The following is a 16,414-nucleotide window of genomic DNA, read 5'->3' as shown; positions in this document are numbered from 1 at the left end:
GAAGTTCCAAGTCGCGGGACAAGCCGCACAAGTGTGAAAGGGGCCTAAACTGTTGTAGACGTGGCTAGCTTGGCATAGGACAGGGGTGAAATTTGGTCACTAAGGTGCACAATCGCAGAATAGAGAAGAAAAAGGTTAAAGAGGCAAAGGTTAATTAAGGTAACTGCTAGGCGGTTGGTGGGAAATGGGGAGAAAGAGTAAAACTAATAAGGTAATGATCAGAGAGAGGAAAATGTTTGCATTGAGTGCATAGGTAGGAGAATACAAGGTCATGGGTGTTTCCATCAGAGTGAGTAGAAGCGTTTATTGCTTCAGGAGTTTAAACTGAGAATTTTTTAAAGTAGCAGGAGTGTTCGTATTAACAGGGAATTCAACTCTAAGTGCTCTCTTAACTTCAGCTCCGGAAGGTTTACCCCCTCCCCCCTTCTGCACCAGGCCATTTTTTGCAATTCTGCACTGTGTTGCTTTAAAGGAACACTAAAGGTTCGTTTTTTATTACATCAATTGATTGCTGTAAGCTAGAGCATTTAAATATCACTTACCTCGTTTTTCCTTTTGACCTCCAAAATACAGTAATCCAGGTTTGAAAATGCCATTTCCTGTCTCTCCTCTTCTTGCTTTCCACCAGCATCTGAGCCGTTTTGCATGGTGGAAAGCAGAATGTGCTCACCCCCTCCCTATGACTACAGCCCTGCGTGAATATGCTCTCTTATCCCTCACAGGAATGGAGGCTAAGCCTAAGGCCCCATACACACGGGAGGATTTATCCGCGGATACGGTCCAGCGGACCGTTTCCACGGATAAATCCTCTCGAGGATTTCCGCGGATTTCTATGCGATGGCGTGTACACACCATCGCATTGAAATCCGCGCCAAAATCCTCTGGCGATGACGTGTCGCCGCGATTATGACGCGGCGACGTGCGCGACGCTGTCATATAAGGAATTCCACGCATGCGTCAAATCATTACGACGCATGCGGGGGATCCCTTCGGATGGATGGATCCGGTGAGTCTATACAGACCAGCGGATCCATCCGTTGGGATGGACTCCAGCAGATGGATATGTTCTGCATGTCAGCAAATATTCGATCTGCTGGAATCCATCCCAGGGGAGATATATCCGCGGAAACAGATCCGCTGGCGTGTACACACCATAGGATCTATCCGCTGAAACCCATTTGCTGGGATTTACCTAATGGGAATTGTAGTTCCCATTAGGCCGTGATGTAGCAAGAATGAATGCGCACCGCAAACCAGGAAGTCAGTGAGAATAACGATTCAGGAGTGCTGGAGGTGAATAAAACAGGTATCAAACTAGTTAAAATGCAAAACATTACTTTTTACTTTATCAGCTACTGTCAAGACTTTAGTTTAAGAGGAAAATATTTTTGTCTTTACAACCCCTTTAACTGACATTTGAGCGGTCCTGTGATCCTGTACCCAAATAAATTTATGTCTTCTTTTTTTTTTTTTTTTTTTTTCCACACAAATAGAGCTTTCTTTTGGGTAATATTTGATTACCTTTTTTTTTTTGAGCTGGAAACAAAGAATGACCAACAATTCTGAAAAAAAATCAAAATACGTTTTTACTTTCTGCGCTAAAACACATCCAAGGAAAAAAATGTAGAAAACCCTATTTCTTAATCAGTTTAGGCCAATATGCATTTTGCTACATAATTTTGTTAAAAAAAATCCCATTAAGTGTATATTGTTTGGTTACAGCATCTACAAACTATGGGATATTTGTATTTTTACAAGTAATTGATCAGCAACTTATAGCGGGACAGCGATATTGCAGCGGACAAATCAGACAACTACCTGACACTTTTTTTTTGGGGACCAGTGACACGAATACAGTGATCAGTGCTAAAAATATGCACAGTCACTGTACTAATGACACTGATAGGGAAGGAGGGGGGTTGACATCGGTGGCAATCAAAGAGTTAAATGTGTTTCTAGGAAGTGCTTACTAACTGTGGGGGAGGTTCTTTTACTAATGGAAGACCTGGATCAGTGTCTCTGCCTCACAGAAACACATGAGCTATCTTCTGTACTCACAGAATGGTAGTCTGCCTCGTTTACATAGGAAGACTGGCAGGCTGTCGGTGTACTAAACCCTGATCAGCTCCCTCTGGCGCCCAAAACCCAGAAGTGCAGGATTGTGTGTGTGTGTGTGTGTGTGTGTGTGTGTGTAGATGGAGATATTTTAGTGTGTGTGATTCTGCACAGAGCAGCCACCCTGTAGCAGTAAATCTGCTATGCGCCGGTCATTAACTGGTTAAATGCTAGAAATAAGAGTCTATGCTGAAGGTAATGGGATTTGGTTTACAAAGCAATCCGTTGCAGCCACTGTGCAAAGCTACCATAAGGCTGGTGCCATTTTTGTGCTTGCCATTTTATGTAAAAAAAAATCACAAGATTTAATTAAGGGAGCTCTGACATTTACATTGTGCGGATTCACATGGTGCCACGGATGGACGTCTTCATTTGTGTCCACCAAAGAGTTTTAATAGTGCTTTATTGTTTAACCTCACTTGCTACTGCAAGGCTAATGCAATTCATGCTGCATATTTAGCACAGAACGATGTAGCATGTGTACGTTTTACGTTGTTGCTTCTCTCACTGGTGGATGTGCACCTAGAAGTGTTTTTTTTTTTTTTTTTTTTTTTTTTCCTTGGCTAGACAACGTTGTCACACATTTTATGCAATAATTTGCTGCTCTGTAAAAAAAGATTGATACAAAGGAAACAATCAGCTGAAAGATTTGATGTTTGCTGCTAGGTTCACCCCCACAGTGGGTTTAATTCATTTTATAATGATAGTTTATCCCGGAAGAGTCAGAGATCTGCAATCCAAAACATTTTACAAGTACCCACTAACATTCCTGACTTTGGGCCAATAATAATGACTAGACACTTGCGTTCTGTTTTTAACCCAGCTGCCTTTTAGAATGCATCAGACTTCATTGATGCTTTAATTTTTATACTGCGTTTTTGGCTTGCTGTAAAATGAGTACTTTTTGTGTTTGACCTGTACAAAATTGCAGTAAAAAAACGAACACAACATTGAAATGCTCAGGTGTGAATGCAGCCTCAAAGTGTTGTTGCTTGCTCAAAATGGAGCTTGCAGGTGGGGGGCATAGACATAGTACTGTAATGCTACTGAGGATGGCGCTCACATTTTGTAAATATTTTATTACATCCTTCTTTTTTTTTTTTTTTTTTATGTGACAACACTGAAGAGATGACACTTTGCAACAATGTAAAGTACATAGTTACATAGTTAGTCAGGTTGAAAAAAGACACAAGTCCATCCAGTTCAACCACAAAAAAATAAACAAACAAAATAAAAAGCACAGTACAATCCCATACACCCAACTCCATACCCACAGTTGATCCAGAGGAAGGCAAAAAACCCCAGCAGAGCATGATCCAATTTGCTACAGCAGGGGGAAAAAATTCCTTCCTGATCCCCGAGAGGCAATCGGATTTACCCTTGATCAACTTTACCTACAAATCTTGGTACTCAGTTATATTCTGTACATTTAGAGAAGTATCCAGGCCTTTCTTAAAGCAATCTACTGAGCTGGCCAGAACCACGTCTGGAGGGAGTCTGTTCCGCATTTTCACAGCTCTTACTCTGAAGAAACCTTTCCGTATTTGGAGATGAAATCTCTTTTCCTCTAGACGTAAAGAGTGCCCCCTTGTCCTCAGTGTTGACCGTAAAGTGAATAACTCAACACCAAGTTCACTATATGGATCCCTTTTATATTTGTACATGTTGATCATATCCCCCCCCTAATTCTCCTCTTCTCAAGAGTGAATACATTTAGTTCTTTTAATCTTTCACCATAGCTGAGCTCCTCCATGCCTCTTATCAGTTTGAGGACCCCTGGTATAAAGGTTTAAACATGCACTACAGACACAGATTTAGGCCCCTTTTTACCGCGATTTTGCTGTGATTTGAGGGAATGCCTGTGTAAGTGGCATCAAAATCGGACCAAAGTAGTGCAGAGACTACTTTGAAGTCGGAACAACTTGAAGTCGTGCTAATATGAAGGGTTGTCATTGGAAATCATGGGAAACAACTTATGCTACTTTGCCATCACAAATCGTGGGACGAGTCGTATAAGTGTGAAAGGGGCCTAAGCTGCTGTGATATAGAGTGTCTTTATAAATAGAACTAAGTTTCATAAACAAAAATATTGCTTTTTGACAAACAGAAGTACAACTTCTTCAATGTCTGCAATTTCAATCCCCTTTTCGTGTACATATTTTAAAAAATGTACTTACTTTTTAGATTTTGGCTTCCTGAGTGCTTCCATCTTCATTGTGGGCCTGTGAAGCCCACTTTTTCCAGGATAAGGTGCTGTTGGTTACCCAGCATGCACCCCCCGATCCCACACATGCGCATTGTTCGCAGAGTGTAGTTCAGACAGTGTGTTCGGTTGCCATCACAACGGGCAGCGATGGAGAAAGGCCCCGCCCCGTTGTTATGGCAATGAAGAATTTCTTGTGCAGTAATCCTGTTGAAATTCGGAACAAATATCGCTGCTATAGCCACTCGACGAACACAACCATCACCGTAGCTGCCTGCTCTGTATGCAAGTAGACTGGTAATGGCAACAAAGACCATTTTTTCCCTTTTGAAAAATGGCGTTTTATATCCTCCTTTCATTGCGTAATTTCCTGTTCTTTTTTTTTTTTAAACATACGGTCACCAGTCAGTGTCCCTGATCACCTCCACACCAGTTATATGATGACGCTGTAGTGCACTGGTGACAGTATGAAAAAACTTTTTTTTCTTAAGTCATTTTCGTTTTCCAAAACATTGTGGCAAAAAATTACAACTTAAAAAAACTTGCCATGCCTCTTACTAAATACCTTGGACTGTCTACTTCCAAAAAGGGGTCACGTGTGTGTGTGTGTGTGTGTGTGTCTGTGTGTGTATGTATGTGTATACATACACACAGTGGTTATAAAAAGTCTACACACCCCTGTTAAAATGCCAGGTTTCTGTGATGTAAAAAAATGAAACAAAGATAAATAATTTCAGAACTTTTTCCACCTTTTAATGTGGCCTATAAACTGTACAACTAGGTTGAACAGCAAACTGAAATCTTTTAGGTGGAGGGAATGAAAAATACAAAACTAAAATAATATGGTTGGATAAGTGTGCACACCCTTAAACTAATACTTTGTTGAAGCACTACGTGATTTTATTACAGCACTCAGTCCTTTTTGGGTATGAGTCTATCAGCATGGCACATCTTGACTTGGCAATATTTGCCCACTCTTTGCAAAAACACTCCAAATTTGTCAGATTGCAAGGGCATCTCCTGTGCACACCCCTTTCAGATCACCCCACAGATTTTCAATCCTATTCAGGTCTGAGCTCTGGCTGGGCTATTCCAAAACATTAATCTTTTTCTGTTAAAGCCATTCCTTTTGTTGTTTTGGATGTATGCTTTTGGTCGTTGTGCTGAAAGATGAAGTTTTTCTTCATGTTCAGCTTTCTAGCAGAAGCTTGAATGTTCTGTGCCAATATTGACTGGTATTTGGAACTGTTCATAATTTCCTCTACCTTGACTAAGGCCCCTGTTCTAGCTGAAGAAAAACAGCCCCAAAGCATGATGCTGCCACCACCATGCTTCACTGTGGGTATGGTGTTCTTTTTGCACCAAAAAGTTCAACCTTGGTTTAATCGGAGCAGAACACATTTTCCCACATGCTTTTGGAAGTCTTAAGATGTGTTTTTGCAAAAATGTAGCCGGGCTTGGTTGTTTTTCTTCATAAGAAAAGGCTTCCGTCTTGCCACTCTACCCCATAGCCAAGACATATGAAGATTACGGGAGATTGTTGTCACATGTACCACACAGCTAGTACTTGCCATATATTCCTGCAGCTCCATTAATGTTGCTGTTAGGCCTCTTGGCAGCCTCCCTAAACCAGTTTCTTCTTGTCTCTTCATAAATTTTGGAGGGACGTCCAGTTCTTGGTAATGTCACAGTTGTGACTTATTTTATCCACTTGACTGTCTTTACGGTGTTCCATGGTATATCTATCTAATGCCTTGGAAATTCTTTTTGTACCCTTCTCTGGACTGATACCTTTTAACAATAAGATCACTCTGATGCTTTGGAAGCTCTCTGCGGACCATGGCCTTTGCTGTAGGATACGACTAAGGAAGCGTCAGGAAAGACCTACTAGAACAGCTCAAATTTATTCGGGGCTAATCAGAGGCACTTTAAATGATGGCAGGTGTGTACTGACCGTTGTTTTACATGAGTTTGAATTTGATTTCTTTAATTTTGAACACTGCTACGTAGATCCCTGTCCAGTTATAAGAATTTTTATAACGGAAACAAGGAAAACGTGTCTGTTTTGTGTTTTTTTGTTTTAATTTTTTTTTTTCTGGTCTTTTTTCACATTTCTTTTGCAAAAAATAACAAACCTAGTGGTAATTTTTAACGTGGAGGTTCATCCGGAAATCTAAATTTTTAACATTAGATTCATGCTAATTTTGTCTAGGGGAATCGGCTAGTTTTTTTAAAAACGAAGCAGTACTTGCCGTTTTAGAGCGATTTTTCTCCGCCGCTTCTGGGTATGGGCTGCGGGACTGGGCGTTCTTATTTGATTGACAGTCTTCTGACAGGCTTCCGACGGTCGCATCTATCGCGTCACGATTTTCCGAAGGTAGCCGAACGTCGGTGCACAGGCGCCGTATAGAGCCGCACCGACGTTCGGCTTCTTTCGGCTACTCGTGACGCGATGTATGCGACCGTCGAAAGCCTTTCGGAAGACAATCAAATAGGAACGCCCAGTCCCGAAGACCATACCCGGAAGCGGCGGAGAAGATCGCTCTCTAAAACGGTAAGTACTGCTTCGTTTTTAAAAACTAGCCGATTCCCCTTGACAAAATGAGCATGAATCTAATGTTAAAACATTTTTTTCCGGGTAAACATTTTATTCAGTTACAGTGCTGCATGACCGCGCAATTATTAAGTGTGACAGCGCTGAAAGCTGAAAAATTGGCATGGGCAGAAAGGGGGTGAAAGTGTCCGGTATTGAAGTTGCTAAATCTATAAGCCCAGGTTCACATTGAGGGTGGGTTTGAAAGCTAAACTTTTTTTTTTTTTTTTTTTAAGGGGAAACTGTGTTTTGTTCTCCGTTTGTGAAAGGATTGCAAGAAATTTGTCCACATTTTTGTATATATTTAAAATCCTCCACCATGGAACTAGGGACTCTAACTAGAATTTGAAGCTGACATTGCTGGAAGGCAAAAACTGTGATACTATTTGGCCCTTATGTTAAATATAGTCATCAAGAGATATTTATATAATTGTCTGGCTTACTGGGGTAAGTGGAATATGTTGCCTTAATTCTGATGCAGTTAACGCATGTAGGAAGTTGCTGTCAGATAAAGTATGCTAATAAAATATAAGCTGCCAGGAGAGAATGGGAGACGGCCAAATCTGTGAAGATCACTCAACTTGCACTGTCATTTGACACTTCTCAAGAGATCACACGCTTTCCTTTCATCTTTGAGACTGTGTGTGCCTGTGAAGGACTAGATACAGTTTACAAGACAGAGAGCCGCACAGACTCTTTTGTATGACTATTACGTTTACTCAGGTGCTAAAAGTTACAGTGTGATGTGGAAAGAACACTGGTATACCATACTTGTTTCCTTAGTCAACACCATATCACTTTGATGTGTTTACAGCCCCCCTGCATTTAGACATAGCAAACCTCTGGCATAAGATCTGTTCTGCAGTACATAATGGAGTTTGCAGATTACTGATACTTTTCTTTTCGTTAATTCATAAACTGAAGCAGTTTACGATGCTCAGTTATTTTTTTTTACTTTTTGCTATAATGAATATCCCAAAAAATAAAAAAATAAATTCATCAGTTTAGGACAATATGTATTGTATTCCCCTACATATTTTTGGTAAAAAAAAAACACTAAGCGTATATTGATTGGTGTGTGTGCAAAAGTAATGTCTACAAAATAGGGGGTAGATTATTTATTTTTATTAGTAGTAATGTGACATAAAATATTGCAACAACCACCATTTTATTCTCCAGGGTCTCTGCTGATATAATTATGTTTTGGGAGTGCTAAGTCATTTTGTAGCAAAAAATACTGATTTGAACTTGTAGGCAACAAATGTCAGAAAAAGGTTTAGTCTTTAAATGGTTAAACTGACTTCATTCACAGTTCTACCCTTTTGATCTAAAAGAAGATATTACAATGTTTCTCACCTGAGCTGCAAATGAAATGGTAACTTTGAATTTAACTAGGCAACTTTAACAATAATGCCCCTTTCACATGTGTGGACCGTATGTCCGCTTTTTCATCCATCCGTTTGCGGATGAAAAAGGGACATACATTGGTCCCTATGAGATTGCGGATGTCAGCGGATGAACATCCGCTGACACCCGATCTCGTCCGCCTCCGCAATGATCCGATTCTGCAGACGGAAGAAAACCCTATTTTTCCTTCCGTCTGCGGATCGGATGAATACGGACATACGGTCCGTGTTCATCTGATCCCCCCCCCCCATAGGGGAGAGCGGAGAAAAGACAGGGCGGTCCCTGCACAGTGTGCGGGGACCGCCCTGTCATCCGACGGCTCAGCGTGGATCAACGGAGCGATCCCCGCTCAGCATATGGAGCATACGGAGGCAGATCATTACTGATCCGCCCCGTGTGAAAGGGGCCTTAAGGGTTATGCTAGTTCTAAGATTGGAAAAACTATCCGTACAGTGTTCATAGTTGGCAGAGTCTTCAACGTGACAGATTCTGTTCAGTGGTTTTCAGCACAGTGGCTAAGTGGTTAGCACTTGCGCCTGGCAGCACTATGGGCCAATATATATTATAAAAAAATTAGTTAGGGACCTTAGATTGTAAGATCTGTGAAGGCAGGGACTGATGTGAATGTACAATACATATGTAAAGCTAAATTGACAACGCTATGCAAGTACTTGTAATATATGGAAAGAACTGGAAGAAGTTCACACGTTGACAAGTAGGCTAAACTGTCGGAGACAATTTTTCCTGCAGTTGCGACAGTTCACTGCTCAGTTTGAATTACAGGAAGAAAACCTTGGCAGGACTGGAGACACAGCAACCTACTCAAGGCAGCATTCTGGTAAACCCGATTACAATTTGGTCCAACCTTTCTTCTATTTATGATAAGCCGTACTTAAACTAGTATGTTCATGACACTTATCATACAATCCAATGTTTATATTCTGTGTCGGAACAGGCAATAACCCAGGAGACTTTTTTCTGGAACAAATCTGAATGTTTTACGTACAGTTCTTGAATGCTAGAATGAAACATGACAAATGGCACAGCAGCCCAATGGAAAATATACTGCATTTGCGTATTCATCAAGGCAAGGGCGCCCTACCAAACCCAACTGGAAAAGACCCCCCCCTCCCTTTTTTATTTTATTTTATTTTTATGACCATTTTTACAGAAAATTAAACATAATGTACAACTGTAATTTTAAAGTAGTTGTAAAGCCACTGTGTAACATTGCTACAATCCCCTGTGTTACATTAAATGATGTGCCCAGTGTATGTGTAAAAAAAAAAACAAAAAACTGCAGTATACCTTATTCCACGTGACTGCTCGCAGCTCTTCTCTCCCGATCTGACAACTACAGCGGGAGGGGCTGAGAATCCCCCACTGACATCAGCCAAGAGGAGAGCGGTGGGCGGTCACGTGAGTGCTGAGTGGCCCTATGAAATAAGGTATACAGCGGCAAATAAAAAAAAAAAAAAAAGTATACACTGGGCACATCATTTAATGTAACACAGATTGTAGCAATATTACACACTTATGATGGCAGCAGGATGGGAGGGGCAGACACTGACAGGGATGGAGAGAGGAGGGAGCAAGAAGAGACAGAGGCATGTAAACTGACCACGGTATCGGGGGCTCAGCAGCTATGATAAATGTGGTCAGTTTACAGAGGGGTGGGCAGCGCCAGGCAGGATCAACAAGGGATTTTTGATGATACATAGGGCCAAATTGCACAACAAGAGCACTCTGCTAATATTTTTTTTTTTTTTTTTTTAGGGGTTACAACCACTTTATAGAAGAACTTGACTGTATTTGAGCACCACTAACTAAAAATATTATTTAACACATTTTTATTAAATAAAGCAAACTCATCCATCCATGTCTCCATGCTTTCTTTTTTTTTTTCGAGAAATTAGGTAGAACCCCCCCCCCCCCCCATGTCCCTCAACATGAGGCCGCTAGAAGTGTTTGTATAATCTGTATGTAGCTTCATACAAAATACCACACTGTGTTCTGGGTTTCGAGCAATAACCACCTTGTCTCATATCCAGAACACAATAGAGTAGAGCTGCACGATTAAAAAAAAAAAATGTGATCTCGATTCAACCCCCCTCACGATCTATATGCAGAATTTGCAGATTCATTCATGTAACAAGTGTAGAGTTCTCTGCTCACTCAGCTGTCAAAATAAAAAGAAACAGCAGCCTGCCAAGTTTTTCACAACATTGTCCGTGCTGGTAGATAAACTACGGTCTGTAAATGTATTTTAACATTCAGTGTGCATGAGGCTCTAAAATAAGGACACTTCCCTGTCCAGGGCACCTGCGATGTCCTCACCCGAAGCTGACCCGTCCCCCCGCTCCGGGTGCAGGCGCTGGCATCTTTAGTAAGGGAATCAGGAAGTGAAGCCTTGCAGCTTCACAGCCTGGGTCCCTACTGCGCATACGTGAGTCATGCTGCGTGCTCTGAGTGGTCCCTGCTGTCTTCTGGGATCTGTGTGTCTGCCAGAAGACAGCGGGGAGGACAGAGTATAGGTCAGACATGGTGTAGATCGCCGCGAATACTGAGGCGATCTTTCACGGGAAGTGAAAGCAAATACCTGGATTAGACAGGTATCTGCTCCCCATCCCCCCTAAAGGTGCCAAATGTAGCACCAGAGGGGGGAGGAACCGGATCAGCGAATGTTCAATTTCTGGGTGGAACTCTGCTTTAACCACTTTAGCCCCGGAAGAATTTACCCCCTTGCTGACCAGAGCACTTTTTGCGATTTGGGACTGCGTTGCTTTAACTGACAATTGCGACATTGCACCCAAACAAAATTGACATATTTTTATTTTTTTCCCCCCACAAATAGAGCTTTCTTTTTGTGGTATTCGATCACCTCTGTGGTTTGTATGTTTTGCGCTATAAACAAAAAAGACTGGCGACTTTGGGGGGGGCAATATTTTTTACTTTTTGCTGTAATAAATACCCCCCCCCCCAAAAAAAAAAATATATATATATATTATATAATATTATTTTTCCTCAGTTTAGGCCAATATGTGTTCTTCTTTTTGGTATAAAAAAAAAAATCACAATAAGCGTATATTGATTGGTTTGCGCAAAAGTTATAGCGTCTACAAACTACGGGATAAATTTATAGCATTTTTTATTAATCTATTTTTGTACTAGTATTGGCGGCGATCTGCGTTTTTTTTTTTTTTTTATCGTGACTGTGACATTATAGGGGATACATCGACATTGACGCTATTTTGGGACCATTGTCATTTATACAGTGATCAGTGCTATAAAAATGCACGGATTACTGTGTAAATGACACTGGCAGGGAAGGGGTTAACCACAGGGGACGAGAAAGGGGTTAAGTGTGTCCTAGGGAGTGATTCTAACTGTGAGGGGGCAGGGCTACAAGTCACACGACAGTAATCACTGCTCCGATGAAGGAGCAGTAGATCACTGTCCTGTCACTAGGCAGAACAGGGAAATGCCTTGTTTACATGGGCATCTCCCCGTTCTGCCTCTCCGTGACACGATCGCGAGACACCGGCAGACAGAAAGTCTGCGGGCACAGTCTTTAAATACAGTGCTGCAAAAAATCCACAAGAGCAGTAGGTATTGCACTTTAAGTTTACATTATTGTAGCTTGTCCAAATTGAAAAGGAAAAATATTTTGTGTTCTACATTCATTAGCACCTTCAAAAAGTGTCTACTGGCGTTGAGGCTGAAAAGCCCTTGAATCCTGCAGTTTTGGTTGAATGGGGCCAGGCAGGGTTCAATTCTTAATAGGATCTTTAGCTCACCCAGTGACCCTAATAAGCAGATAGTCTGTCCTTCATGAGGCTATGACATGTTACCCTTGCAAAGTGAGATCTTCTGTTGCTATTGAGAATCTAATGGCGTTTGACATAGAAATGCTGAAACATTCTTGGAGTGTATCAGTGTCACCTGCCCTCAAGTGGACTCAAAAAAATTCAGCTTTTAGTTAGCGGGGCAGATACTGGAACAGGATGAACTGAGAGGATCGGGGTACAGATCTACCCGCCAAGAGTTTGGGAAAGTAGTCAATACCTTCTAAGGAAAGCAATGTTTTCCTCATGTCAGCCAAAACTATGAAAGTTTTACACTGGTGCATTTGCGATTTGGCATGTCAAAACGGTGGTATTTGCCGCAAATTGCCAGCAATCGCACTGTCCTAATCGGTGCAACGCCGCATCTGCGGCGCTGCACCAATTTAAAAAAGTAGTTCCTGTTTTATATTCTCTGTGTTGTGAGGGACACAAGACTCTGGTCTGGAACAATGGATGTTTATTTCAGTACAGGCTGTACACTGCAACATGCATCTCAGGACAGTACATGTTATCTGCTTCCTACATGTGCTCTCTCTAAGATGGCTACTATGCCCTTGGACCCTTGTCATCACTGCTGGGTTGAGCCAGTCTTAAAGTGCCAGTACATGTGGAACCCTTCAGGTATAACAGTTCCTGTACTTCTTTTTGCGATTTCGGCCCGCGATTTACATTGACATCTGTGCAGAAACCTGCACAGATGTTTTTATAATCGCGGCCGAAATCGGGACTGCCAGTGGGAGTGAAATCGTGCAAGTTCAGCTGAACTCGTACGGCTTCACTCCCGCAGCCCAGTGTGAACCTGGGCTTAATAAAAGTTATTTTTTTGTAAATCTCAAATAGCAGTATTTTGTGCATCTGCTTTTATATTTTTCATTAATTCTATAGCCCCCCCCCCCCCCCCTGCACTCGCCTAAGTATGCATCAATGACCCACACCAGTGCTGTTTCTGGGTGCAGGGGACTTGTATTATGTAGTATTTCAACCTTGCATCACCGCAACCGTTTCCTCACACTGATAGCACTCATCTTCTGCATACTGAGAGTACCCTGCTGCTGGACAGCCAATAGGAATTGTCCACGTCATGCAGGCAGTGACAGAGTGGAAAGAACATTCGGCCTGAATGTTGCATGACTTCAGCTTTAGGCATGTAAAAAGGGACATTCTTTTCTAATGTCAGTGAATAGTTGGAGATAAGTAGGGGTGGGTATATGGGGATTCTGGATATCGGTTTTGACCATACAGGGTGCATGCCCTTAGATATCTATTTGTAGGACAACGTTGAAAAAAAATATAGGTCTACAAAATGCACTGGGCAGCTCCTTCATCTTCATGGGTTAGTAAATCGTATTGAGAACTGTTGACTTTATTATTCTCAAGTGATCAATGCAGGTTTATGTTCTTGCCAATCGGTAAATGCCCATTGGCTGACCCTTGTGTTCACTCTTGGAAAATATTTAAAGTACATTTTTACTATGCATGTGTACTGCTTCAAATTTTTCTGTCTATTGTTGGGTCATTGTCGGTAATACATTTGCTCTTTGCACGAGACATATGGATAGAGCGTTATTTGGCTGACAATATGCTTCCATTAATGTCTTGGCTTCTACGATATCCACTGGTGGATAAAAAAAAATAAAAAAAATCATAATAGTCTGCAAAAATAACTCACACACTTGTGTGGAATTATTTGCTATGAACCACAAGCCAGACAACTCCAAATTCGGTATACTGTACTTATTAATGCAATGATTTAAGTTTGTAATTAAATGGCTGTTTTTACAACTTTGATAAAAATGTAACAGTTTTAAAGTTTTTATGAAGTTCTCATCCATTGCTGTTTTTTCCCCAATATCAGCTTTCAGTTCCTGCATCCCCGCTAACATTGGATCACAACAACACTGCCTATAGACATCGTAGTGTCCATACAGTCTATCTAATAGGACCCCCCACTCCCCCATGGCTGCAGACTGCAATGTAGAACATGCACCAATCAACTATATCTTTGACCATCCACCTAATATTGAATAGTTCACACTTTTGCCATTAACACATCCCAGACCCTTTCAAGGCATTGATGCCACTAGACCTCTAAAGGTATGCTGTGGTATATGGCACCAAGCCATTAGTAGTGTGGATTTACGATTTAATAGGGAATAGGAGAGAGGGGTGTGGTCTACCCCTAACTGCACCTTGCACAAGTTGGCTCTCTGGTGTGAGGCCAGGCTCCCCCCCTTCTCTGCAGGTACAGGAGGTCCGTAAGATGTGGTGAGGTGAGTGGGGGGTTCATTCCTCAGCCACTGTCGCCTCTTTCTCCTCAACCTGCCTCAATTTGTCATGCATCATTATAATCTTTCCTTTGTGGGATCCTTGGCCATGCTGCTGTGTTGCCATGTGCGCCAGGGCTGTCCCTACTTCTGTGAAGGAGCCCATAAACACAGTCATGATCCTGAGCAATGGGGCAGGAGGTGGTTATGTGACCGCAAGCTGCCTGGCAATTGGGCAGTATTGGGATGACATCTTCCATGAGTACGGGATGCTAGGAAGAACAAAAACCATCTCTACAATAGGGAGGTGTGTAAATGCCAAGATGGTCAGTCTGTCAATGATGCTTGAATTGTCCAGCCCTGTAAATGTAGGTGACTGCATGTGTATACTGATAAAGTATGTAGGCTGCCATTTGTGACTGTCAGTGGCAGGCTTTGTAATTCTCTCAATTTGTGTTAAAGCGGGAGTTCACCCAAAAATCTACTTTCTGCAGTTAGATCCAGCATACTGCTGACATCTGCAGTATGCTGGTCTTTTTTTTTTCTTTTGGTACTTATTGTTTTAGCAGTATTTCTTCTATGGCTCTGAGCGGGGAATCCTGTGGGGAATGGGCGTTCCCGAAGGCAAGCAAGTTGATTGACGGCCTTCGATAGCGCGCCACGGCTTCCGAAAATAGCCCAGGTGACACTTGGCTGTTTACGGCGCCTGCCGTGTAGAGCTGACTGCGCAGGTGCCGTAATTTGCAGAGTGTCACTCGTGTGTATTTTCGGAAGCCGTGACGCGCTATCGAAGGCTGTCAATCAACTTGCTTGTCTTCGGGAACGCCTATACCAGGAAGTAATCCCCGCTCGGAGCCATAGAAAAAATACTGCTAAAACGATAAGTACCAAAAAAAAGACCAGCATACTGCAGATGTCAGCAGTATGCTGGATCTAACTGCAAAAAGTTGATTTTTGGGTGAACTCCCGCTTTAAAGTGGAGCTATATTCAAAAAGTGAGGATGTGCTATCTTTTAGGGAATAATGTATATAGAAAAGCTCATTTTAAAGCAGTATATCAACAGTGAGAGCACCTAAGCCAATAATGTCTAGTGATTTGCCTTCTGCTTGCCTTTCTTAGCACAATTTGAGATTTTACAAATGTAGTGATGAATGTAATTTCTCTTCCTTTGTAACTGCTTGTAATTGATACACCCTTGCGAGTTAGAAGGAATTGGTTGCATCACTATGGAGGTAGCCTAAATCTAGTCGCTTCGCTTGTCCACTTCCTTGACAAAAGGTCCGCAGTGCAAAAATAATATTTTTCTGTTGGCAAATAATTTATCATAAAATGTGTTTGAGCTGAGCTATTGTGCTGCTGATTAATACAACCCGGTGACCAGCAATTTACGGGAGAGCAGACGTGTATGTGCAGTGTAGCAGGATTATTTCAGGCACAGAGTTGGCCTCCCTAAAGGCTTCTGTAACAGTTTCCTTCAAAAACTGCAGCGCTTATCACATGGCCTGGCAGGCACTTTGTGTTGTTACTTAGGATTTTATCTGTAACTGTTATTGAGGCACTTCTCTATTACATTAATTTTAAGTTTAATCAGTAACATGTTGACCGTTCTGCGTGAACAATTTTTTTTTTTTTTTTTTTTTTAAACAATTCGTCTTTTATTTTCTGTGAGACTGATCAACACAGCGTATTCATTTTGTCTTTTACCTTAGGTAATCCTTGAGTAATCAGAGATAATTGCTCTGTCCTCTATCAAGTAATAGAGCATTAGTTCTGTGAATGAAGATTTATAGTAGTTCTGCTGTAAAGGGAATTCTCTCAAAGTGCAGTTAAAAAAAAAAAAAAACTATACTAAAAGAAACACACATGCAGGCTCACTCCCAAGCTAGGTTGTGTGTCTATTGGCTTGGCCCTGCCCCCGCTACCTCACCACTGAATTTGATTGACAGCAGCAGGAGCCAATGTTTTCAATTGTCCAGTAAGGAGGGA

At 41.7% G+C, this 16,414-nt stretch overlaps 1 protein-coding gene across 6 annotated transcripts in view; it reads left to right on the top strand.

Annotated features, from left to right (window-relative positions):
- The window catches only part of RAPH1 (Ras association (RalGDS/AF-6) and pleckstrin homology domains 1), a 257,678-nt gene that overhangs the window by 54,560 nt on the left and 186,704 nt on the right, over window positions 1-16,414 (top strand). The gene's annotated exons all lie outside the window — the stretch shown is intronic.

The sequence above is a fragment of the Rana temporaria genome, chromosome 6 (genome assembly GCF_905171775.1).
Source record: "Rana temporaria chromosome 6, aRanTem1.1, whole genome shotgun sequence".
Taxonomy (NCBI): domain Eukaryota; kingdom Metazoa; phylum Chordata; class Amphibia; order Anura; family Ranidae; genus Rana; species Rana temporaria.
This window is presented reverse-complemented; position numbering and strand designations above follow the sequence as displayed.